General features: G+C 38.2%; 1 long non-coding RNA gene across 2 annotated transcripts in view; it reads left to right on the top strand.

Annotated features, from left to right (window-relative positions):
• Positions 1-16,523, top strand: part of LOC120375115 — a 268,432-nt gene extending 251,909 nt beyond the window's left edge. For both annotated transcript variants that reach the window (XR_005586438.1, XR_005586439.1), the window contains one exon: positions 15,682-16,523. This is a non-coding gene — a long non-coding RNA (uncharacterized LOC120375115). The remainder of the gene's footprint in view (positions 1-15,681) is intronic.
• Positions 16,524-24,996: the final 8,473 nt, after the last annotated feature.

The following is a 24,996-nucleotide window of genomic DNA, read 5'->3' as shown; positions in this document are numbered from 1 at the left end:
CATTATTTAATGCTTTGTTGCTCTGAGTTTACTTTGAACATTATGATATTCCCAAATAAAAATGACATCAGAGACTTGGATCAAACATTTCTCCTGTGGACATATAGATCTATATTATATTTCCAGAAGAAATATAATATCTCTGTTGCTGCCTAAAGTAAAATATTATTGCTGGTACCATATAGTTATCCACCTATGACTTCATTCATGAATGATTTATGCCCCACCTAGAGACAATTTAGATTTAATTTATATGGAAAAATCATGAAGGATGCCTCCTCCATATAAATTGCACAAAATTGGTATCTATCAAGATAGACTGTTTGGCACACAACAGGGCAATTACCTGCAATCTGTAGGTGAGCAAGCCATAAAGTGGAGCAGGAGAGCATAAAGAGCACTCATATCTGCATAACCATGCAAAAAAAGCCTGACTTCCAGTGAATTAAAATAATGGAAATATTTTGGAAAAGTTCAATATGTATATTAGGTCAACCCCAGAGCTAAAGCACTGAACAAATGAATGCAAGAGTGAATTGATCAGGGATGGTATGAATGCCCAAATCAGTTTTGATTTTGTACGCAAATCCACATCTATCATTAGGAAAGGTATTTAAAATGACTTGGAAATTTTTTTGAAAAAAGATATAAGACTATCAAATAGGGTATGTTGAGGTGTTATGCTAAATCTGCCGAGTGCCATGATTGGTTGCTTTTGAAGACCGAGAGACCAGCTGGGTAGTTGAGGTTATGACAGTTGGTACTTGTCTGGAGGAAAGACTTTACAAGTTAAAATAACCACAGCATAGCCAGAAGTCATTTTCCATGACTTTAAACCACAAGAGGAAGAATGGTCCTATGGTTGAGGTGCTAGCTGGACACCAGCATTCTCAAGCAGAAGAGCTGTACTTCACTGGCATTCCACAGCAAAGGCACAGAAGCTGCCATTTTGGAAACATTTTTGGTATGGTTGAAAAATGATAAGCTGACAAAGATATTGGTAACATGTACATGGTCCCTAGCAGAATAAAAGGTGCAAATGATTCTAATGAACACAGAGTGGGATATTTTGCACATGCCTGGCTGCTTTGCATCAAGGATGTGTGGTTAGAACAAAAACCAGAAGCTGATTAGACATTTCAAGCACTCTTCTGTTGTCTCTAAATTACAAAGAGATTTAGGATAGGCTCTTCTACAACTGATTCCAGCTGTTGTGACCTGGTGGAACTTCAATAACAACATGTTAAGAAACTGGCTGTTGAGTGGGTCAGGGAGGGAAAGCTTTTACTCTCATGTTTGAAATAATAGTATCAACTCACTAACAGAATCCTAGATGAATCTTACAGATACTATCCTGGATCCATTTGAGGTGCAATCCTGCAAGGTCAGCTCCTGCTAAGCCTGCAGTATGACACACTGCTGTGGTGAAATCTGGAGTTCAAGCACTGATAGTGCACCTAAACAAAAAAAGCCCCAGATGAAGGCATTAGAGCCAGGAAAATATAACTTTTAAAATCCATTTCAGGCCTAATGAAAGACTGGAAAAGTTTGGACTTTTATTTTAAGATCAGTGCCACTTTTCAACTACAAAAAGAACCAGAAAACCAAAGAGCCCAAAATAAACATGGAAGACAGAAGATGAGTTGTTATGAAGTCTTTAAAAAAAACGGAGCAGATATTACAACCAAAGTGCATGACATATCTGGGGGAAGTTATGGACTGATTTTCATTTGCACAGCTCCCAATTGTACAATATATATGCTGACCACGTTATATAAATACTTAGTAATAATAATTGCTAGGCTATACTGTTAACGAAAATGCTGTGGAAAGAGAATATTCTCTGTATTTTTCAAAGGCCAATATGCTATAAACAACTGACTCTGCAGGCTGGAGGAACCATAATTCCATCAGCCTTTCCGAACTTTCTTTTCTCATGCTGTCTTTCCCCGGAGCTCTGCACAGCAATTCCAAAGCTATCTATTCAGATCATGCAAAATACTCTGATATTTTGTGAATAGATGTTGTAGTCAGCCAGGATACGATTTAAAATTGGCCAATAAATTTCAATATTAAATGTTGATTTTTAGTGGCCTTTTGCCATTTTGAGTATCTGACTACTTAGTTTATATATCATATGCTTTACATATTCTAATTTATGCAATATTGTATTTTATTAATACTGTAAATGGCATTGTGTGACACCCTCCTGTCACCATCCCTCAGTGGGTCACAGCTGAGAATTCCAGATTCAGGACAAACTGGTGAAAAATAGGGCAGGCTCATGCCAAACTGGTGGTTATTCTATCATTAGATTATACCAAACCAGTACCAAAAATAAACATCTACTTACCACACTGGTTAACAAGAAATCAAAAATGCAGTCTATTTAGGCATTTCAGCCTTTGTCTCACCACCCAGACACTGGATTCTATGACGAGTGGTTACTGAAAACAATTTAATCAAATATAGGGTCATTACAATCTCAAGAGATCAGCCACTTAGCCAGGTCAATATATAACTCAGATCCTACCCAATAAACAGCCTGCTGTCAATCCTTCAGTAACTAGTATCTAAAGGTTTATTAAGAAAAGAAGGAGAGTTAAAATGGTTTATAGATCATATACATACAATAATTACAAGCCAGCAGTCTATAACATCACTGCTACAAACCTGATAAAAGGATTTTGCAAAGTATCTCTGTGACTTCCAAAAGATTGGAAAGTCCTCAGTCCATAGTTCAATATGCTTCTTTTAGTTGTAAATCCACAGTCTAGAGAATCAGAGCAGGAAAGAGGCAAAACGGACTCATCCCAGGGGTCTTTTATACCCTTTGCCATGTGCCTGGAAATTTTCTGTTTCAAACAAAGTTCACAGCTCAGTTTGTGGAAAGTTACTGGCTCAAGATGGAATCCAGTGTCACATGAGCATATCACATATTCTTACATGCCTTGAGGACTCCCAGAGAAAGCCATTGCTCATATCCATGCTGAGGCATCTACGGGAAGATCTATGTGGGTGGAATGAGTTTTTTCTGTGGCCCATTGGTAGAGTGAAGGGTATTTAATGGGCCATCAAACTTGATTAGTCCATTCACAAATGTGCTGGCTAGACTGGATATAAACTACCTTGTGTCTGTTACCCCAGCCAGCAACAAACACATTTGAGATATAGATACATAGGCAATATTAATAATTTCAGGTACAGTGATGATACATTGATTTAAACAGAATAATCTTATTTAGCAAAACATAACTTTTCCGTTAACACCTTACATGATCTACTGTGTACAAGATTGTCTAATGGTGCAATATCCATGATATAAGTGATCATAGTTGAATCATACAGCATCACAGCTCCAAAAGTGAATTTGGTGTGATATGAGGAGGTATGTTATATATAGTAGTTGCTAGCTTTATTGGTTTAGCTTTTAAAAGCACTTCTGTAGTGTGGTTTTATGAATTTGCTGTTAAAGAACTATTGGAATAAATTAGCCTTTTTTGTTGTTGTTATTCACCAGAAACTGTGGCATATCTTCTCACATGGGTTTGTATTTAGTAACCATTAAAATTTCAGGGGGTTATTTTCTACCTGAAAATTAAAACGAACTTGTCACTTATATGAAACTGATATTCAATAAAGATAAGCAATTCCTCAAATGAATGCCTGAATGCACTCAATTACAGTTGCATGCCATTGATTGATGCCAGCAACAATACTCAAACATTCTAGCACTTTCCTACTATTTGAAAAATTAAGCCAGCAGAAATCACACTTGCGTCATGCACGTTCCATTGCCATCAACTTTGTCACCAGTGTTGTGTTCTGATTCTGAATTCTGTTCAATTTCATTCTATGTTCAGCACATAATTGATGAGTGACAATACAAACAATATATCTTCTACTGTTGTATGCAGTGTAGTTGTAGCCATGTCAGTCTCAGGACATTGTCTCTTTAATAAAAACAAGAGGCAGCATATGATTGGAACTTAGCTGTGGGATTCTGTTTTCCAATATTCTTCATATGATTATTTAATAAAGATGCAACAACATGCTATAATTTTAATCAAAGTGTGAGTACTGGATATGCTTTATGGTGCCCATGACACTAGTTCCTTACTTTTAAAGACTAAAAGACAGACTTGTGTTGTATTTCACCTTCTCAAATGTTACAGTAGGCATGATGCTATTCCTGCAATAATCGAAAGTATTTGTTTCCCTGATGTATCATGTCCATCCATTACAGCTTAACAAATCAGTGCATGCCATCAATATTTTGGGCCTGATTCTCCAATTCTCTGATTGGCTAAACTCCATTAACGCTATGTGAAGTGATTTCTGATTTATATCTGTTTAAGTGAGAACCAGTCCTCTGTTTCAATCAGAATCATGCCAATGTTTCTAGTTGACAGTAAATGAAAAAATATTTATTTGCAAAATTTAAAATAGCTCCAAAGCCCACTATAATTGCTCATGGTAAGTAATATCTTTTAAATAACTCAGTGAATATTATTGTATTGAGCAGATTTTTTAATTGGCTAAGCATTGGAAGATAATTATCTCTGACATCATGTTGTGAAAAGCCTGAAAGAAAAGTCCTTTGTTAAAAGAGGATCTTATTTCCTTACTTGGTTAGGACATAGGATTTTCTATTTAACAAAAGCATTTCTTTAATAGAAAATGATTGTGGCTGTTTTTTGTAATTAATTTTACCAGCTTAAGCAAAATGATGAAACATCTTAAAAGGCTATTCTCTTGAATTGTTTAATTTGTAAACACCAGGGTCTGAGAGGATAGCTGCCAGTGTATTCCACCTGGACTCCTGCACCAAGATATCAAAATAGACCTACAATATAGACAACTTTGATTGCATTAATGCTGCCATCATTAAATGCTGCTAGAGTCTCTAAACCCTCAGGGCTTTTACTTCACTTGACCTTCGGTCCAAGAAAATGCTTTGACTAAGTTTTGCTTTTCCCTTGTTAACCGCATTCACTCTAGTTAAAAAACCTCTGTTGTTCTGAGAATTACAAATGCATTATATGCTACTTCACAATTGCTGCTTTATCCTGCAGGAGAAGATGTACGTTAATTACCACTTGCCATCGCATTCTGTTATCTCACAGTTAAGCTTTGTGGTCACTTACTAGAAAATGGGGAGGGAGGGGAACCATTTTTTGCAAAAGAAATGTTAAAGGATTTCTGACAACATCAATGTATTAAATATTGTACATTTATATAAATATTTAAACAGTATATATTACAATATTTTGTCATATTAAAAGTTATATAATATTCTCCAATATAAAAAATGAAAAGAAACAAAATGAAAAGAAATAAAAAACCTCAACTTTTTGCAGTTCACCAGCATTTCTATTCAAATGTGTAGAGCACCTTTAAAAATCCTAGTTTTCAAAGAATCTTTTTACTGTGCAAAACCAGAAATACTAAGCTTGGGAAATATTTGAATAGGACAGCTGACATTTATTGAACAAAGTTGTCTCGATTTCAAGGGATATAACAGTTAATGCCATACATGCTTTTCTATTTAAGAAAGGGCTAGAAATTGGACTTCCTGGGACAGATTTTGAAAAGAGCTCAGTACTCAATGTCTGCTATTTAGGCCTCTACTGTCACCTGTAGGATACTTAGTCCCAAACCCCGAATCTTGTGCAAAGAGTATTGCTGGGATCAGGGGCGTCCTCCTTCAGCCTGAGGAGTGATAGTGATATAATTGCCTCGTTGCTGTTACAGCCCTAGACCCTCTTCAGGAGAGGCACCTCTCACTTGCACCCTTGTCATAAGATACGGGTAGTTGTGGATTTACCAGACACACTCCTGCATAGTAAGGTTCAGCCAGCCCCAACCCATGCTGTCAGTTTTTCAGGGGGCACGAGCACAATGTTCCATGCTACACGCTCCTATTCCCTGTTGTGAGCCCACGGAGTTCTGAGGGAAGGGAGCACAGTTTGCTCTATAGTGGACTTTCCCATTTTCAGCCAAAGCCTTTCACTTATGCAAACAATATACATAAAAACACACCAATAAGATTGGGTTTTTTTAAACCAGATGTAAAGACTCTTATGTTACATTGGAAGCAGCAAGAAATCAAATCTGTTCCCTGAGAACTGTGCATAGAAGGCCAGGTCCTGTAAAAATTACCTAATTTCCAGTTTCTGAAACACATTCCAACATTCAAGCTGTGTTGCTTAAAACAGCAACTAATTAGTGGTTGCATTTGTATGCCAATCACTACAGTTGATTTATGTGGCAATGGCCATTATAAATTTGAGGGCACTATTAGTTCTATCTTTGGCCTTCTTGGTTCTGGGGTTCTTTTCAGAACACCCAGCCTGTATAATGTAAAGTTACTTGATTTGTTTTTATTTTTTACACCTGTCCTTTACATTGTAAGTGATCACAAACCATGGCCCTATACATTTTTATAAGCCCAAGGAAGAAAATTTCTCCTCCATAGCAATATGGCTTCGGAATGAGATTGTGCATGACAAAAAAATTGTATCACGCAAGAGGCATTGTGTAGCTTTTTCTTATGGAAATGACTCTCTTTAAAAACAAGACACCCCACAGGCATTTACTCTCTAAATTTAATATTTAAAATGTTTTTGCTTACCATACAAGGCAGCAGATGCACTTTATATCATCAAACAGGCTTCTTGCAAGCTGCCACATTTATATTTACATTACATATCCCTATGTTAAATACTGTAAATATCAGTGTAATCTTAGGGTTTTCTTTAGTTAAGCAGTCCATATGCAAACACGATAAATATGCTAGCAAAACACCATTGCTCTGGTTAATAATAAATCTTACTATAGTAATCTATAAAGGCTCTAGTCAGGGTTAGGTCCCATTGCTCTATTTGCATGGAGCCTCTCCTGGAGAGCTTATCTCCTTTTTTTCCTTTTGAAATGTTACCTAGTCTGGCTACAGAGTTAATCTCTTATCAGAGATTTTTTGTTGCTGTTGCTTGGTTTGTATTGGAGAATTATTTACTTATTCAACATCAGCAGAGCCAGCTAACTGTATTTATCAGTCTTGGCCTTAGGGCACAAAGTACACGTGTTTTCCACCTCTGTTTTTTTTCTACTATCCTGGAAGTCTTTCATGATGCCCATTCTCCTTATGACTTTCTCTAACTACCAACCAATCACCTTCTTTCAGCTCAGTTTTCAGAAAAGACACTTCCAGAATTATACCATTATTCATTAGGCAAGAACCAATAGGTCATTCTAAGCCCTCTGGGTGGAATTGTTTGTACAATATCTCCTTCTCGAATGTCCAGTGGTTGAAGTACACACACACTGTAAAAAAGCCCTCCAATTAATAAGCATCTTGTGTCTTTGTGCATATCCAAAAGGCATGAAATGGTGTTGGCTCAATAAGCATAGATAGAAATTACATTTTTCCTATTTGGGAAGTGCTTTAATGTTGTATATTGTAATGATGCATTAGCTTTATGCCAACTCTGTACTTGTTCTGAGTCATCAGCACCTTGTGATCCTTTGCCAGTCCTTAGTATACTTAGAGTCCATTTGTCTTGAACTTGGTTTGCAAGTATTCAGGTAACAAGCCAAACAAACACATTGGATATTGTCTGACTGTGTTCTTTCTTCAGAACTTTCTTAGTCATTCAGCACAGATGAAAATACACTCCAATAACCTACTTCTTCCTGACACAATTATAAAATCCCTTAATCCAGATGCCTCTTTCTAAGAGCTAAATAAGGGATGTGATAAAATATAGCTATTCATTTTCACATTGTGTATTAATAATGCCCATTTTCCATTCTTTGTACCTGCTCAAACCGTGCTCAGTGAAAAGACACAATTAACAAAAACAACAAACATGGCAATTAAACAGATTTTTCTTTGGTGACACAATGATAAATCTGATCATTCTTGAGTGCTATACCACTCTGGTGGCATGTGGGTTGTCACACTGTCTGGAGTGGTTCACAGCCCTGAGTGCCAACCGCAGGGCAGACTGTCAAAAAGCAGGGCAGACGCCCCAAACCGGTTGTATGTTCAATAATTAGATTTCACCACCCCAGTAACAAATGTGAAGTCCCGAAACACTATAACAGTCTTACCATGAAGTCACAGGCAGTCCCCTTGGGCACTCCGATCTATTTTGCCTCCCAGACAAGCTGGATTGAATGATAAATGGTTGCTATACACCAACAATCACAAAATATTCAGGTTGTTTCCAGTCGCAAGAGATCAGTCACTTACCCCAGGTCAATTTGTATGTCACATCTCACATCAAAGATAACCTTTATAGCCAATCCTATAGTAAACTAATTAAGGATTTATTAATTGGGAAAAAGAAATGAGAATGTTGTTTACAGGTTAAAGCAGGCAAAGATATATACACAGATGAGTTACAGTCTGTGGTTTCAAAAGGTGACAGAGTTGTACTAATCTGTCAGCACTGAATGTCTTTTAGGGCCAACTCATGTTGAACCTGGGGAATCTCTGCTTTTATTTCCTAGCTCCAGCCCTGTGAGAATCCAAACAGCAAAGAGATAAAAAAATGTAATGTCAGCTCTCTTTATTTCCTTCTTCCAGAATTCAAGCTGGTGGGACAAGCTTTACTGCATGTAGCACTTTCACAACTGTGAGATGACCATTAACCCCGTCTTTGTATCATGATGTTTCAAAGTGGCCCATCTAATTTTGATAGTCCTCCTTGATGGCTGGAGGAACCACTCCTCCTGCCTGGGTTCACAAGTTCAGAGCAAGCATTTTTACAGTTATAAAGCAAAACGTACACATTACTTATAGCATGGGATACATATATTACAAGTTAGATTAATCCATGCAGCATCATTTTATAGAGTCTATAGAGTCTAATCACAAAACACACCCTGACAAGTTTAACACCTATCTTGAACAATACTAACATGCACGTGAACTGGTTTGGTTTCCAGCTATGAATTTGTCAGTGCTCAGCTAATGACTACAGCCTTGGCAAGAGCATATACCTTGCCTATCAGCATCAGGTGGGCAAGACAAGATATTTGGCAAATTAGACAAAATTAAAATATAGCTAACTGCAATGCTCTTGTGCACAGGTTTCCATTTTGAATTCTTATGAGAAATAGTTGTGTTGGAAAATCCCCATTCTGACTTGAATTTCTTTTTATCAGGATGTACTGGCTTGTTAAGGCAGCCTCCAGGTCCACCGTTATTCTATTCTTAGTTTTGGCCCAGCACAGGGATCATTTGGGAATTGTGCTCTGGGAGATTGCTAGGAATTGTAAGCCATGCAAAGGGATGCTGTGAAAGGGAACCAGGGATATAAACTCTTCCCTCATAAGACTGGAAAGGAATAGAGGCTGCTGGCAGTCTCTGTTAAAATATATTTGAAGGACCAATGTGGGAATAATTCTGCAAAAGCCATTTATAAAAACACACTCTCTCAGGGTAATGTGATCTCATACGTCAGGTACTGTGATAAGCCGTATACAATTCAGAAACACAGCTTGAGTCCAACCAGTGGGTAAACAAAGAAACATGGAATAACTCTTCAGAAAGTCAGTCAAGTCCAGTAAACTTTTGACAACTGTGCTGCTCAGAAGAGACTCTAGATACTAGGAATAGATTTAAACTTTATTATACTATGAAGGACCCAGGTTATGTTAACCTATTCAATATTCTCAAATCACATGATAAAATCTCATCTCAGGAGTTTTTCTGTGGACTCAGGTAACAAACACTGTCCATTCCTTGTTTAACTTCACATTGGGCTGATCAAATATTTCAGTTTTAAATATCCAAGGGACTCCTGAGTACTGAAGAGGTTTAAGCTGATGATTATTATGGAAGCAAACTTCTCTCTTAGAGTGTGCAGAGGCTGACTTATAAAATGGTACCTGTCAGGGACAAAACATGCTTACTAATGTTCTATATTTACTGTCATAGAAATATCTAATGCACTGTAATGCAATCATAATTTTTTTTACATCCTTTGTAGTAATTCTGGTGTAGTGGAATTAGCCACTCATCTTAAAAGTAATGGAAAATGTGTGGCTAACTTTCCTGTATTGCTATGGAAAATATAAGTCATTGCATTCATTTTAGTAATGGGTTGTATTTAATAGACAGAGAGAGAGTGTGTGTGTGTAATTTTAATGCTAATTAACCTGAAAATATAACCAAACAGTGTTAGTGATAGGACCATACTCCATAGACCTTACTCATGTAAGGGTAATCCCAAATGAAATCAGTGGGACTAGTTATGTGATTAATAATAGTTAATAGTGACTAGTTATCTTGCATATTATTTTGCTTTCCTGATAAGGAAGACACTTAGCTGTTGTCTGACTCATCTTATTCATTGTATAGTACTTGATTTTTTTTCTCTATATTGGACTCAACCTGGAAGAACTCTGCATCTGGAACTCCTTTTACAGTCAGTGGGAGTTCTACTGGTGAAATGCCTGTGGGATATGGCCCATTACCTATTTGATTATTTTTACCATTCAGATGTTTAATAATAATGATAAGCACCTCATCAAATACACTGTGTGTCCTAGGCATTGATCACACCCAGATGCACAATGGGAATGCATGGGAGGGAGGGGAAGTGGTCTTCAGCGTTTTGCTGCAAGCTGGATCAGGGCCAGCACATGTCCTACAAGGTTCATGTCATGGTCATTATTCAAACAGAATCCATAAGGTTTTGGTCCTCATGTGGGGCACAGATAGTTACTTGAAGAGTTCAGAGGCAATGGAGGGGCAACCTGCCTGCAAGACACAGGGGCAAGTATTTGCAAACATGGGTGAGTGTCAGTCAAAATGTCCTTGTGACAAGAGAAAATCGATAGGATAGGTGCCCTGCAATGTGATACCTCTGTGGATAGCCTGGCCATATAACTTTAAAGGACCTGGCTAATTATTTGTGGGTTTGGGTAAAGAGACCCTGAACTTGGATCATTTCAGGTTTCTATCCAAACTATTCTTGCAGCTCTAATACTAATGCTTGTGTGTATAATGAATTACAGCAATATTACACAAAGTAATAGAATTAGAACATTCTTATTAAGTTGAACTTCTAAAAAATATTTCTATAGCTATCCTGTAATGATGGCAGATACACCAAGTCTTGCCAATTAAGCATGATGTATAAAATTCTGCAAAACGTGTTCTTTATTTATATTCATAATATACTTTTTACTTGATAAATAATAAAGCCACGATGCGTCACCTCCCTAGTTCAGTAGCATGTATATTGCCTGGAGGATCTACCATATTATTGCTATAATTCTGTATTAGATTATAAATGTCTTTGAATCCCATTTCCTTGTGGTATTAGTGGTGGTGCATTCCACTTCCTTTTGCACAATTAGAGTCTAATGACCTAGGCCAATATGGGATCATTGTGATTAAAACCTTTAGCAGCAGGAAAAAAAAAAAGCCTCCAAGCCCTGCCAAACAGATATTTTCCAGTTAATTGGAGTGTCCTGTTTGTTTTTCAAAACCCCACTGACTTCTGGAAGAAATCCCTTCAAAGCCTGTGTTATAAGGTTAGCAAGAATTTATCTCTGTTCCACATGCAGTGGTTTGAGTCCTGTGTGATTTTTTTTTGTAGTTATTGTAGAGGAGGTCTAATCTAATACACACACATTCTGAAGTGCTCAATTGGCTCTATACTGGAAGATATGTTATCAAGTGTCCTCTTATAACTTTGATTAGGTATATATCATGACTAGCTAATCATTTTTTTTCTGCATGATTATGTTAAAAACAAAATGTGTGTTACATAAGGAACTAACAGCACAGCTCAAGGCACCCACATTTTAACCAAACAAGAGCCTAATTGGTAATTTAGCAGATGCCTAAGGGCTTTATATAATCTGTACGAACTAGAGCAGAATGAAATACATTTACCTTCATTTTTAATAGGAAAAAGCGGACTTTAGCCACAACAGGTTCCAATGTGCCATGATCCAAGGGGCCTGTTTTCCAAATCTTTTCTAAGATTTTTTTTTCAAAAAGAGTGGTTACCAAAATTATTTTTTTAAATAATTTTTCAGGTTTGATTTCATTCTACCAAAATAATTCAAAATGAAATAATTAAAAAAACAAAAAACAAAAAACCCCCACCCTTTCTCTGTTTTTAATTTTCTGTGAGAGTAGGTAATGAACTAATACTGACTTTTTGTCCAGTGGAAAATAATTAAAAAGTGAGACAGAAATTTCCCTCTGCACACATACTTTTTTTTTCCTTTTCCCAACTGGAAAAAGGAGGGGAAGGGAAGAATAAAAGTGACAGCGTGAAACTTTCTCACAGAAACAAAAAAAAAAAAACGTTCAAAACGATGTGTTGTAGGAATTATGATGGGGAAGTTCTATGGCCTGTGTTACATAGGAGGTCAGACTAGATGATCGCTATTGTCCTTTCTGGCCTTGGAATTAGTGAAAATAAAAAAAATACATAACATATTTTAAAAAGATCATCATGATTAAAAGACCATTTTTAACAATGTCTACTGTCCAATCTACAAGCTGCACATTTGAAGAAATCCCTGGGCAGCATTTGGCCATCTGGACGGACTTGGGCAACCACTAGTCTTAATCTGATTAGCAAAAATATACTTCAGGCACTGCTATATGTATATGTTGGAACCTGTGGTTACTGCTAGAAACAGAACCTTTCACAACATGAAACAGCTCTTTATTTTTCATATTTACATGTATAATATATCTTCACATAGCCAAAAGCATCCCAGATCCTTGGGCACAGGCGCTGGGGGTGCTCAACCCCCCACTCCGCCCTCCTCCACTTGCCCCTATTCCCCAAACCCCCACCGCCACTCCACTTCTTCCCACCCCCACTTCACCTCTGCCCCGACTCTTCCCGCCCAGTTCTGTCCCGTCCTCCGAGCATGCACCATCCCCGCTCCTTTCCCTCCCCACCAGCGCCTCCTGCACACTGCAAAACAGCTGATTACGGCGGGTGGGAAGGGGAAGAATTGACCGGTGGAGCAGCCAGCCAATGGGAGGCACTGGGGATGATACGGGGAGCTGGCTGCTGGTGGGTGCTAAACACCCACTAATTGTTTTCTGTGGGTGCTTCGGCCCTGGAGCACCCACAGAGTCTGTGCCTGTGTCCTTGGGTATGGCCAAGGAACGCAGTACGTTTAGGAGCATTGATGGACAGTGATGTATCATTTACATGCAATTTCAAGCATTTTTCTCAGATATGGTAAAGAACATATTTGTGGAAGTAAAATATATATGTAATTGAAGTGTATAGAACCAATTTTATCTTCCACACATATGGCCAATGTCATAGTTTCCAGGCTAACTGCACCTCCTGACCCTTTTGTCTTCAACTGCACCTCCCGCCCCCTCAGATTTTAGGCCTTGAGCTATTGCTCTTCTTGAAGCTGAATCACACAATTCTCCCATTTTCAGACTGGTCCCTGGGATCTACTCCCCTGGGATCAACCATGGTTACTTCAAAAGGCCTAAATTTGGTTCCGTACCTGCAGATCCATCCCCTCCGGGAGCAATGACAGTGATATCCAGTAACCAAACAGCTTTCTTAGAGCAGAGTATTATTTATTTAGGACAAAACCATTTCAGGGAAACAGCCCTTAATTAAAAAAAAAAAAAGTCTACAAGCTGCCTGTCTGTTGCTATGACTTATCATTGCCTGGACCTGCGGAAAGACCCAACTCTTTCAGACTCATCCACAGAATTGGTCTCTGTCAACCTCTCCCACCTCTGCAGGGATTTTTAACTCTTTTGTGTTCTTCTGCACTCTTCATTCCCAGCATTGGCAGGGCAGCTGTAACACTTCGTTGGAGACATGATATAGGATGAGCAAAGTTAATAGTTTCCCCAGTGTCTTGTAACTGACCCCAATTGTTTCTTCAGTTTGCCTATCTGGATCCCTTGTAGGAAAAACAAGCAGGGGAAACCACACAACTCCCTATTAAGCTTGAACAATACAGTCATACAGGAAGGGCTTATCACCCAATATACAATACCTTTATCTTACTGGCCAAATCACATACTGTGCTCACAAAATTATTACAAGTTCTTAGATCATTGCATCCACATCTTTAACAACCAATATTCCATTAAACACTTGAAGGCTATGCATGCAGTCCAGTAAGTTGTTTTAGTAAGAGTGGAAAAAATATAATATTTCCAGAGAAGCACAAAAACTGCAGTTAACTAATGCTGCAAAATATTTGCCAAAGCCAGAAGCTGGGAATGGGCAATGGGATGGATCACTTGATTACCTGTTCTGTTCATTCCCTCTGGGGCACCTGGCATTGGCCACTGTCAGAAGACAGGATACTGGGCTAGATGGACTTTTGGTCTGACCGAGTATGGCCATTCTTATGTTCTTAATATGTTGAACAACCATCTGCCGAGGCTCACTCTTAATTTACTATTTTATTATTTACTATTTTAAAGCACTTTTTTCTGAAGAGTCACAGCAACGTGTTGAATTTGACCAGGGAGGGCAGGAGCTAATTTTATATTTACCCCAAGTTTTCCGATTAGCTCAGGTAACATTGCAAATAAAGGAATCTGTACCGGATTAGATCAGAGGTCCATCTAATCTAGTGTCCGGTCTCTGACAGTCCCCAGTATCAGAAACTCCAAAGAAAGGAACAAGAAACACTGCAATAAAAGTTTTAAAAGGAAAAGTTTCCTCCTAAACCCCATCAATTTAGAGGTTGGGTTATACCTTACATCCTTTCTAAAACTTACTTTTAAAATGGTAACTCTAGATATTGTATTTATATAAACATCTACTACTTTTTGTATATAGTGTTGTATAATTTATTATGCCATTATGACATAACTGAAGCTGGTTGAAATGTTCTGAATTTAGATTTTTTTTTACAGCATTGTTCATTGGAATTCAAAATTTTGATGGGAAAAAGATGAATTTTTCATGAAAAGTTGCATGAAAACTGTTCCCATTTTATGACCAGCTCTTCTCATAAGATGGTTGCTGAGTGACCTGTACAAGTTCTAGAGCTATGTAAAATAAATAAATTTAAATTTAAAAAATCACTACTGGCTTTTCACAACATAAATGTAACATTCCCCCAAAAAAATTAGTTGGAAAAAGGCAGTGGGGTTTTTGTTTGTTTCTAAACCCAGCTATTGCCTTCCTTCTTCCAGGGGGGACAGATAGCTCAATGGTTTGAGCATTTTGTAGTCCTGAACCACTCTCTTTTGGTCTCCTTTGTTGTTTCAGTAACAAAAATCCATGTACAAAATCAATAACACGTGGCTCTAAAAGTGCCTTATTATTGCACTTATGGGACTAGATGCTTAGCTGGTGTACACTAATCTACCTCCACTGAAGTTGAGGTAACTATGAGTTAAAAGAAGCTCCATCATTTTCCAGACGCTGAAGGTCTGGCCCAGGAAGCTTAATTCATTTTTATAAAAATTCAGTTTTGCTTGGACTCTTTGTGATACAAACAGGAAAAGCGGGGGCGGGGGGGGAGGGAGGGATGAAAAACAGTAAGAAAGAAGAAAACCTGCACAAAATATTAAGCTCTTATCCCAAAGAGAGCAATCACCTCTCCATTATTAATCAGACACCTGGGCTATACACTGAGTTAATAGTGCATTTGTCTGAACAGGTTAGTCATACTGTAACAATTTGTTTTCAGACAGAAGCACCTGAATCATTCTCATGATCAAGATATGAAGCCAAACTATCAAGTTACTCCTGTTGTATATATGGCCGTGAAAACAGAACTTAACCTTAGGCACAGTTATTTGTCTGCATTTCATGTTGTTTTTTTTAACTTTTATGAATGCCTGAAATCTTTCCCCATGTGGCTAACACTCTGTTGGTTCCATGCCAGATAAGAAGCCCCAGTTTTGCTTTATCACTTGAAAAAACATTGAGACGAAAAAACAGCCTATTCTCAAGAGATGACAGCCTTCCACATTTATGCCAAGAAGATTAAAGCTAGCATGCTTCTGATGACTAAGGAGAGATTTTGGACAATGCTTTCCAGAGGGAATGTGCATGATAAAATGCTCACTCAAGAACACTATAAATGAACATGCAATTGAATATATGAATAGGTGAAAAGACAATGATTTCAGAAGCTTAATGCATTGAGCAGTAGTGATTGTGTGAGTAAGCCACTTACAGACTGCACTTGCAAGCATTTACCTGTCTACTTTGAAGGCAGAAAGATGTGACGCCTTTTTTACTCTAGTATGGAAGAAATGAAAGCGTAAACAAGGAAAGTCTTTATATATCCCTATATATTTTCTTCAAAATAATGTCTATCATTCTTTGCAACTTTGCAATTTAAATCTTACTTTGCAAACAGTGAACAAAAAAATCTTTTCCATTTCACCTAAAGAACACTGACATTCCCCCCCCACCCCAAAAAACCTGACAAATAAATACCTGACAAATAAACGTTTAGAACAATGTGCAGAATAGAAGCTATTAAAAAGTCAACAATAGGCCAATTGTTCCGACGCAGTTATGACAGACATCTCCTATTCTATGTCTAAGGGGAAACTCTTGTATTCTCTGATTACTACTGTGCGATACTTATTTACAAGTACTCACTTTTTTGTATAATGTATAGGGATAGGCAAACTGCTTTGGATACAATAAAAAGCCCTCAAATCTTCCCAGAAAATTGCAGTGTCTGATTTTTGGACCTCTTTTCTCTCAGGAAGAGGGAAGGATTGAAAACTCCTTTATGCCCACCTGATCCTGGGGCTGCACATTTTGCCAGATAGTAACAGAGACCAAGGAAGAAGAAACTGCTAGCTAGGGGATCCAGCCACTTGACTTATACCCCAGTCACAATCCCTTTTGCTAGTGGCCAGCAGGGAGGTTGTGCAGAGCCACTGCACCAGCATTTCTTTGTCCATGGAGGGCTGAGGGAGGGGAGCAGATTTGCCCCATAGAGGTTTTCCATTTTCCCCAAAGCCTTGCATTTATCTACACAATATACATATAAATGCACTATTTTATAAAAACAATAGATCATGTGAAGCGTGACACTTTCTTGCTACATCAGAAGCAGCAAGAGCTCAGACCTGCTCCCTGTGCATTGTGTACACAGTACTGTAGCAATATGATTTAGCTAGTTTGTCTGTGGCTTCCTTTGTAGAAGCTGACAGCATTTTATTATTTGATGGCAGTAGCACCTCTGAGCTTCAGTCATGAAGCAGGAGCTGACTGTGCTAGGCACTATGCACATACACAACAAATATACTGTCCCAGCCTCAAAGAGCTTACGGTCTAAGAAGGTGTGTAGTTTAGAAAAGTAGTGAATTAGTTACTGTAATTGTATGTTCACTGCTGTAGTATATTCATGGCCACTGTAAATCTGAGGTTCTAACTTTGGACTTCTTGGTTCTTGGGTCCCTTTCAACCACCTAGCCTGCATACTAGGCCAATGTAAAACTCCATATCGAGCTTTTTTCATATCAGTCCTTTATACTGTATGTTTTCTGAAAGAGCCAGCTAAATTGCCACAAATTCTGGCCCTATACTCTTTATAAACCCATAGAAACAATTTAGAATGCATGCTGCAAAGAAACTGAAACAGGCACCAGGAGCTACCTGATTTTTTTCCATACTTTTTTTTTTAAAGAAACGAACAATTCCCCAACAACAATTTAATTTTTTTGTAGGAATTGACACTTCCTTGAGCCAAATGGGATTCATTTATTCTCACACAGGCATAACATTTATTTATTTATTTATTCTTAAACTCCAGGTGCATTCTTGTTAGAAAGGAAGCATCAGATATTCAGTGCACATTGTGCCTAGACTATGACACCTGAGAAATTTCAATGACAAAAACAAACTTCTCTTGGGTAATTCTTTAAATAATATAGTAGGAGGGTAGCTACAGACTCTATAGAAGCATTTAGGCAAGTTTTAAATGATGTGTGCCAAAACGTCTGTCGAGCCTGTGCAGGAGAATAAAAGAAGTGCTTGGCTATTTATCACAGTCTTCTTTCAAAGACACCTCAATTCTCTCTCTATCGCAATGAAACAGCCTGAATGCACAGGGATACCCAGGTAACAGCCTGTGTGTGATCTCCTGACTGTGTCTGCATTTCAAACCGCCTCCTTGGCTAATGCACTTAGGACACCAACAGATTTGCAAAGCGCAGAATGCATCTTTCAAGAACTACTCTTTTAAGTAGGATATAGACAAAAGATATCTAGTTCTAGCATATTTTAAAAACTATCTACAGACAGCATTCAGGGAATGAAAACTCCTGCAAGATACATGCATATTTAGGTCCTAGGACTATAATTCTAATATTGACCTACTGTGATTGGTGCCCCCAGGTTGCAACCTGGAACTGGGGCACTGCGGAGCCCTCTGTCCCATCAACCTGGGCTCCCTCTAACCCTGTGATGCCGTGACAAGCTGCACACCTCTGGTAGGTACTGCACTCATACAGACATCCACAGGCAGGGACACACCCAGCTGAGTTACATGAATGTTTCTCCCAGCCACTCATGAACTACCGCTAGGGAGGCTCCAGCCAATTCCCCCCAGCTCCCCAGCTGTGCTGCCCTGAGCTGTACCATCCTGCCCTGGTCAGAAGCCTGACCAGTATACATTTATAACCCAGTCCATTTCTCCCTCAATGAGAAGAGGACATGCACCAGGTTTTGTTCTTGAGCTAAGGTTTCCCAAGCACTTCAAACAAGCTACACTATTTTAGATAAAACAGGTTTATTAACTACAGAAAGATAGATTTTCAGTGATTATAAGTAGCAAGCGTAGAGCTCAAAGTTGGTTATCTAAGGAAAACAATTAATTTGCAGTCTAAGTTCTATAAACTAAACAGGATTTGAATTGAGCAGTCTCCCCCTGATAGATAGTATAAGCAAGTTACAGATCTTCAATACAGAAGCTGGAATTTTCCTCCCACACAGGACCACCTTCCCCTGTTCAGTCTTTGTTGTCCAGTCATGTTTCCAGATGTTGAGTTGTGGTGGGAGTGAGACCAAGTGCTGATGTCACTCTCTCTTTTTTGTAGTTTCTTCCGGCTTGCCATAAAGATCCTTTGCTATAACGTGGGCCAAGCAGTCTCCATTTTCTACAGGCTATCTCTGAGAAGTCTCCATTGTATACAGTTCTTGGGATTGTCCTTGGGAGTGTGGATTCCTTTTAATGGGCCATCAGCATGTTTGTCTCCTGCACTGTTGTTCCTGAAAGGCTGGTTGTGGGTGTTCCCAATCTGACAGCATATTTCAGTAATGCGCACATAGCAAAACTTCATAAATTAATGTACCATGATAGCACATAAAATCCAACAGGATATTAATGTTCAACAGATCAAGACTTTTAAAATACTACCTCGCAAAGCATACTTTGTACAAAACATCATATAATTATATGACAGTGGTGAATATGGGGGGTCCAGGGTGCTGTTTTGAGGCACAAAGTGCCACTCCTACCTATTAACTTGGCTCAAACTAAACCAAACAGACAGACTTTTCCTACCTTTGGAGAATCTTTTAGAAAATAAAAATGAGGATATTCAGACAAGAAACTTGGCAAATGTAAAAAAAAAATCAAGGGGATGGACTTTTGAAAATATCATATCTTTGGCACATTGTGGATCAAAAAACCCAACTCAGCCCAGACACTCCCAATTTGATTCATTCTATTTATGGCTCCAATATGCTCTGCATGAGTGCAGGTGTCTAGCCGTGTGGAACTCGTTCCTGGAACGAGGCCTATGTATGTTATGTAAATGGCTGAAAATATGGTGCTATCTTGGTGTTACATCCTAAGTGCAGACTGCTGCCCTAACTACTTTTGTAATATTTGCTAGGTTAATTCCAGAGTTATTCAACATGCTTTTTTCCCCCCTCGTACCTCTGGGAACATTGCAGTTGATTATCTCTGGTCTGTATGTGACATGGGATTACTATGCAGTATACAAATGTACCATTGAACCTGTAATTCAATGAAGGTTTTTTTTTTCTCTGTATATAGTTAAAAAGAAAAGAGCATTTTCAAAGGATGTCAAAAGATGTGTTGGCATCTTACTATCTATATATCATAGGCATTCACGGGGTGGATGCAGGTGCCAAACACAAATCACAAGGGTATGTGAAATGGACTGTGCTCTTGCCATCTTAATAAGAAGTTCCTTGCTTAATACAAAATCTTTTTTCCTTCCTTCTTATACTTCATTACCTCTCTTTCTCTTTCATCTTTTCATCTTTGTTCTTCAGTGCCTGTTGCTATTGATATGCAGCTGTGAAAAAGGCAGGGTTTACAGTGGACTCTGATAAAGGTTAGGCTAAGCCACAGATAGATCTGCTTCAGCACTGAGAACACCCTAACTCTGGTCCCATAATTTTTACCCCTGCACTGATAGTTTCTGTTTCCATGGTGCATCTCCTTTCTAACTTCTCAGGCACTAATTCACTATCAGCTTCCATGAGCACCAGGTGAAAGGTCCACACAAAACTGGTCTTTTGCATATTCAAAGTTCACCACATTGAGGCAACTATTGGGCCCTATTCTCTGTGTTGTTTTAATGCCAGATCATTCCTCTTTACACCTCTGGTTTGGGGACCAAGCAGAGATCTTTATTCTCCTTGAGTGTCTACCTCAAAAACATCTTTAATCTTTAAAATGGATTTTAAAGTGGATTTTTTAAAATGGATTTTAAAATGGATTTTTTGTTTGCTTGCTTTTCTTTATTGATACGCACCTCTACCTTGATATAATGCTGTCCTCGGGGACCAAAAAATATTACCGCATTATAGGTGAAACTGTGTTATATCGAACTTGCTTTGATCCGCCAGAGCATGCAGCCCCACCCCCTCGGAGCGCTGCTTTACCGTGTTATATCCAAATTCGTGTTATATTGGGTTGCGTTATATCGGGGTAGAGGTGTATTTGGAATTAAATTAAATTTGGAAGTGAAAATTGTCAGATTGACAACCTTATGGAGGGTTGGGAAAACATTGTAAAAGTGGCTTAGTGACTTAGGCTCTAAGTCTCATTTTCATAAGTGACTTAGACCCAGATTTTCAAAGGTATTTAGGCACCTAATTACCATTGATTTCAATGGGGAGTTAGTTGCCTTAGGTGCTTTTGAAAAATCCTAGTGGTCACCTATTTGCATCTTGTTGTGTATTTGGATTTACTAAGTCATGCTGTTAAACAACTAACTCAGGAATACTTAAGGCAGTACAATACAGAATACAGAAAAAGGAAACATATATACCAAATATGAAACTACAGAAGTGAGGCAGTCTACCTGAATTCACTTCTGACTAACTCCCTAAATCTTACTCCTTTATATACTGTTCAAAACAAACAGTTTTTCATGCTTGATCCGATTTTGAATGAGCAAGCTCATAATATTTGTAACTAATTAATCATTACTAGGACCATATGTGACCACAATTAACTCTTAATGCTTAGACATTAATCCATACATTAAGGTTTTGCTGATACATTGATTATAGAACACAGCTGCTATACCACATGTTCCTTTGCTACTTTGTCAATTACTAAGTTTATTGATTAGAGAGCATTTATGAACATCCCTTCTCAATTACACAATTTTATCCATTACCACACACCTATAATAACAGACATCTCTATGTGTGAAACGGGACAACAAAAATGAGCCATTGAACATGGACTTCTTTTCATGGTATCTGGTTTACATAATTGATCAACACATCCTGTCAAACATCCACTATTTTATCAAGTACAAAAGATATTTATAACCAAGTCATTATGATAGAAATAATCTGTTAGAATAATTCCTGAGAGGCTAAAAGTGTCCTTTGATGATTATAAGCTTATTAATTACAGAAGACACCTGTCCCATATAGGTTACACCTGCCCCATACAAGTTAAAATCCATTATTCAATAACACCCTAAGGTCCAGCTAAAATGTAGCTTATTGATAACACACTAGGGTCCAGCTAAAGTTCAGAGTAAAACAGAGTGGATAATAAAGTACAGGCCTACAAAGGCAAAGACATTCATTGATCCAAAACAAAACGCTCTTTAACATAAGAGTTTAGCTAGCACCTTTGGCTAATACAGAAAAGATTCTGGGATGTCTGGCCAAGAAATCAGGAGAGTTTAATATAAAAAGAATAATAAAAGGTTAATATTTACTAACAATCTTTAGGTACATACTTGCCTTTAAAAATCTCACCCTTGGGCACTTCACTCACTTAGACGAATTAGAAAGATGTACACTTTATCCAGAATAGTCACAACATTGGCAGCAGCAAAGGAAACTTTTCACATTAACTGGAAAACAAACACCACCATGGCCTAGAGGAACTGCCTCTAGGGTTAAGAGTTCATTGTCTATAACATATTTACTCCATTCAGCCTTTCACAGCCAACCAACATTAAAAATATATGTTTATAATTCATGTCTGTGGCATCAGGCCAAAAATTTTAATTTATTATTTGGATGTCAGACTTAAGTAATATGACATGACAGGGCCTATATTTTGTTGTTATAATTCATAGCTATTATACCAGTAGGCATGAAACTGAAGGAATGGTGCTGTCAAGCAATTAGGTGTGAATTAATACAACACAATTCTCACTGAAGTGTCATCTGCAAAGACAGAATACTGTCAAAATGTGTGTGAGTATATATGTGTGTGTGTGTGTTCGTGTGTGTGTGTGTATGTGTGCACGTCTCATAAGCTCCATGTCAATATACTGTGTGTTATAGTCAGGGCTCACAGAATTCTTATTGGCCAATCACATCACTTGATTTCTCCTGCCTGTTTTCTGTTAACTGATGAACTCCACAAATTCAGAACCTCTTAAATGTGCTGTATTACAATCATTGCTCCTGGAACTCATACTGTTAATTATATGATGAGAATCACAAATTCCAACCATGAATTTCACTGTATGACAGTTATGGACTGGAATTATTATAAGACAATGGAATCACTCAATTTCTGCTGCCTTTTTATGATACTGAATAATGAGTTTTAATTCAAATATACATAGGCATGGTCACTTGAAGCATCCTGCCACCAGTCTGAATAGGTGCCTTTAGCTTTTATATTTCAATGAATGTAGCAAACGTAGAGGTATCTGATGCCTCTGGTGCACCTTTTTAATTAATAATACAAGTTAAGAAGTGTTGTGGCTTCTGGAGTAAGCAACTGTTAAGCATACAGATTTAGACTTCTAGCATATAAGGTGGTTAGCACCCAAATCCCATGCCCATGCCACTGGCAGTTGGGTGCCCTTAGCTCCCGTTGTCAATCCCAACCATAGATATTCTTGCTAGAGGGAAAAGCCATCTTAAAAATGACAGAAAAATGACTGCATTAACTTTTAGTAAAATGGATGATAAAATGCATACAAATTATGGGCGAGGTCCTTAGTGGGTGTAAATTGGTCCACTGAATTTAGTGGAGCTGCACCAGTTTACACCAGCCAACGATCTGGCCCATAGTTTTTATGCATTTTATTATCCATTTTACTAAGAGAGAATGCTGACTTTGCATAAAAATGAATAAAAACTATGAGCAACCTGCACAATTGATGGCTATAGCAAGCATGATTGGGACTTCATTTATTTGTGTGATGTACTTGTCGCACAAGTGGCTTCACAATTCATTCCTGCAGAGAGGGGGGCCCATCCACACCAGGCTCTCTTCTACTCCTGCCTGACTAACCTTAGGAGTCAAGGCAATGCAGAGCTACATTATGCATTAGTAAGAAGTAATGCCTCTCCTCACCTCGCCTTCCTGAAATATAATTGTGAAGTATAAAACTCATAGGGTTTATACCAGATGGGTCTACACCAGAATCCCAAATCTGATGACTCCTTTAACTTTGGATCCAAACTTTGCTGCTTAGCCCCTTCCCTAGCTGATTTGGCACAGTCCAATAAATGTTCTGATGCCCTGATATAGTCCATGGAGGCAAAGCATTCAATGCAACTGCTTGACATTACACGTGACTAGTAAAAAATATGTTTTCTTTATTTGTTAAATCAGAAAAAGTTGTTAAGTTTCAAGCTTTGAAGTAAATCTAGCTGGAATAGCTGCTGCAAATACACCTCCTTTGTACATCTGGAGAACAGTACTTCAGTCCACTGTTAAAATGTTAAAGAAGGTAAAATGTAGCTATCGGTGGTTCACAGTCCAAATGGAAGGGCATATCAAGTGGGGTTCCACAGGGATCAGTTCTGGGTCTGGTTTTGTTCAATATCTGCATCAATGATTTAGATAATGGCACAGAGAGTACACTTACAAAGATTGTGGATGATACAAAGCTGGGAGAGGTTGCAAGTGCTTTGGAGGATAGGATTAAAATTCAAAATGATCTGGACAAACTGGAGAAATGGTCTGAAGTAAATAGGATGCAATTCAATAAGGACAAATACAAAATACTCCACTGAGGAAAGAATAGTCAGTTGCACACATACAAAATGGGAAATGACTGCCTAGGAAGGAGCACTGCAGATAGAGATCTGGGGGTCATAGTGGATCACAAGCTAAATATGAACAAAAGCAAACATAATTCTTGGATATATTAGGAGGAGTGTTGTAAGCAAGAAACAAGAAGTAATTCTTCCTCTCTACTCCACACTGATTAGGCCTCAACTGGAGTACCTTGTCTAGTTCTGGTGCCACATTTCAGGAAAGATGTGGACAGATTTGAAGAAAGTCCAGAAAAGAGCAACAAAAAATGTCTAGAAAGCATGACCTGAGGGAAGATTGAAAAAAATTAGGTTTGTTTAGTCTGGGGAAGAGAAGACAGAGGGAACATGATAATGGTTTTCAAGTACATAAAAGGTGGTTACAAGGAGGAGGGAGAAAAATTGTTCTCGTTACCCTCTGAGGATAGGACAAGAAGCAATGGGCTTAAAGTGAAGCCAGGGCGGTTTAGGTTGGATGTTAGGAAAAACTTCATAATTGTCAGGGTGGTTAAGCACTGGAATAAAT

This window comes from Mauremys reevesii, linkage group 11, assembly GCF_016161935.1.
Source record: "Mauremys reevesii isolate NIE-2019 linkage group 11, ASM1616193v1, whole genome shotgun sequence".
NCBI classification, from domain to species: Eukaryota; Metazoa; Chordata; order Testudines; family Geoemydidae; genus Mauremys; species Mauremys reevesii.
This window is presented reverse-complemented; position numbering and strand designations above follow the sequence as displayed.